The sequence below is a fragment of the Grampus griseus genome, assembly GCF_964374135.1.
Source record: "Grampus griseus genome assembly, chromosome: 12".
Lineage (NCBI taxonomy): Eukaryota > Metazoa > Chordata > Mammalia > Artiodactyla > Delphinidae > Grampus > Grampus griseus.
In genome coordinates this window covers 29904987-29907378 of record NC_139006.1, presented here as the reverse complement: position 1 = coordinate 29907378, position 2392 = coordinate 29904987, and the positions used below count along the sequence as shown (strand labels likewise).

At 46.9% G+C, this 2392-nt stretch overlaps 1 pseudogene across 1 annotated transcript; it reads right to left on the bottom strand.

The window, feature by feature from the left end:
- Positions 1-1177: 1177 nt before the first annotated feature.
- On the bottom strand, positions 1178-2009 carry LOC309830636 (small ribosomal subunit protein uS2-like; annotated as a pseudogene). The gene has a single exon. The product of its transcript is annotated as a small ribosomal subunit protein uS2-like (transcript).
- Positions 2010-2392: the final 383 nt, after the last annotated feature.

Genomic DNA, 2392 nt, shown 5'->3' with positions numbered 1-2392 from the left:
ATATTGTAAAACGTCTACATAAAGGCTAACTCTCATCCCGCATGCTGATAAACGTGATCTATATATGGGTTTGATAATTTTTTTTTTTTTTTTTTGCGGTACGCGGGCCTCTCACCGATGCGGCCTCTCCCGCTGCGGAGCACAGGCTCTGGACGCGCAGGCCCAGCGGCCATGGCTCACGGGCCCATCCGCTCCGCGGCATGCGGGATCCTCCCGGACCTGGGCACGAACCCGCGTCCCCCGCATCGGCAGGCAGACCCCCAACCACTGCGCCACCAGGGAAGCCCGATAATTTTTTAAATTCAAATATCAAATGTATTTTTAATGTACCTACAGAGGAATTTACATATGAGTTCATGAAGAACAGCAAGTGATATTCGTGTATGCAGAGGAAAGATGATGGCCTGTTTCTTGATGGTAATGAAATTTGATAAATGACTTCTTTCCACAGAATCTCCGAAATAGAGTGATGCAGGTACTCACATTTTATCAAATTAGAGCTTTTCTAGGAACTGGCTCTGTTTTTACTTACGTACTTCTGTGACAAAATTAAAGGTAAGTTATTTGTTAGAGGCACTATCAATTGTCTTAATTGGAAAACATTTAGCAAGATGAACCTAGCATGCTGGATGTGAGACTAGGAGAACTTGTGCTCTGGTTTCAAAAACCGGCAGTTCTTAGTGCTATACTTTCCCAAACCATAGGGAAGTGGCTCTTCCTGGGAAACCCTAACTTCTCACACGATGCTCCTTTTTATTCTTTTTACTTATTTACATTGCTTAATGAAATGAGGCAATCACATGATGTACTCTAACTTGAAAATCCTGTAAGCTGATACTTCAAATTCTATAAATTATATCCAGATCTAGTATTTTTGTTTGTTTTTTGTTTTTAGAAACCGTTTACTTTCCGTCAGCTTATTTCCATTTTAAGAGTTTGTGGTCCAGGGCTTCCCTGGTGGTGCAGTGGTTGAGAGTCCGCCTGCCGATGCAGGGGACACGGGTTCGTGCCTGGTCCGGGAGGATCCCACATGCCGCGGAGCGGCTGGGCCCGTGCGCCATGGCCGCTGAGGCTGCGCGTCGGAGCCTGTGCTCCGCAACGGGAGAGAACACAACAGTGAGAGGCCTGCGTACCGCAAAAAAAAAAAAAAAAAAAAAAGAGTTTGTGGAAGAACAGCTTAAGACCACCCAGTGGTTGTTCCTACCCACTCAGTGGCCTGAGCAGTGGGAGGTGCAGACCAGCCTTCAGTGGGGCACAGAGGGCACCTGCACACCTTCGGACCAGTCCGCCACCTCAGGCTGAGGAGCAGTGAACTCAGGAGGTGGGGCGGTCCATTCACCCTGAAATTCCTCCTTGGTCACAGCCTTCTCAGCTGCCGCCTGCTGTTCCTTTTCAGTCTCTTCAGGGATCTCTGTAGAAGTAGACATCAGGCATGACCTCCCATGGGTGTTCACGGGAGATGGTGCCACGCATGCGCAGAACTTCCCGGGCAAGCATCCACCACATCAGACCCACTGAGTGAGCTCCCTTGTTGTTGCATGGGATGACAATGTCCACATAATGCAGAGGAGAGTCTGTGTTACACAGAGCAATGGTAGGCAGGTTAACATAAGAGGCCTCTGTGAGAGGCTGGTGGGCAGCCCTGGGATCAGTAACCACCGGAAGTCTTGGCTCTGGACGGCTGCCTGGCTTTGGTTAGTGAAGGTTCCAGGAGTGAAGTGGCCAGCAATACGAGTGGCTCCAGTGGCAGCAGCGCACTGGCCAGTATTCCTGGAGGATATGACACTGACATCAGCTGGGTTTTCAATGGCAACAATGGCATGACCTGCCAACAGAAGCTTCTCCCAGGTTCTCTTCAGATTTACTAGGTAGATGCCATCACCTTTCCTTTTGTAGATGTACTGTTCCATTTGGAAGTCTAGGTTGGTGCCACCTAAGTGGGTTCCTGCTGCAAGAAATTTGAGGACATCCTCCTCCTTCTTTTGCAGGACATAAAGGGCTCCAGACATTGTGAAAGTTTCCCTTTAAGTTATGATGGGAATCCAGAACAATGCCGTATGGACCCTTGTCTGACTGACACAGAAAGAAAGCTAGTATTCTGTTTTTAAAAAAATTTTTTAAATATAATTTTAAAGGTTACATTCCATTTACAGTAAATACAAAATATTGGCTATATTCCCTGTGTTGTACAATACATCCCTGAGCCTATCTTTTTTTTTAAACATCTTTATTGGAGTATAATTGCTTTACAATATTGTGTTAGTTTCTGCTGTATAACAAAGTGAATCAGCTATACATATACATATATCCCCATATCTCCTCCCTCTTGTGTCTCCCTCCCTCCCACCCTCCCTATCCCACCCCTCTAGGTGGTCACAAAGCACCGAGCTGA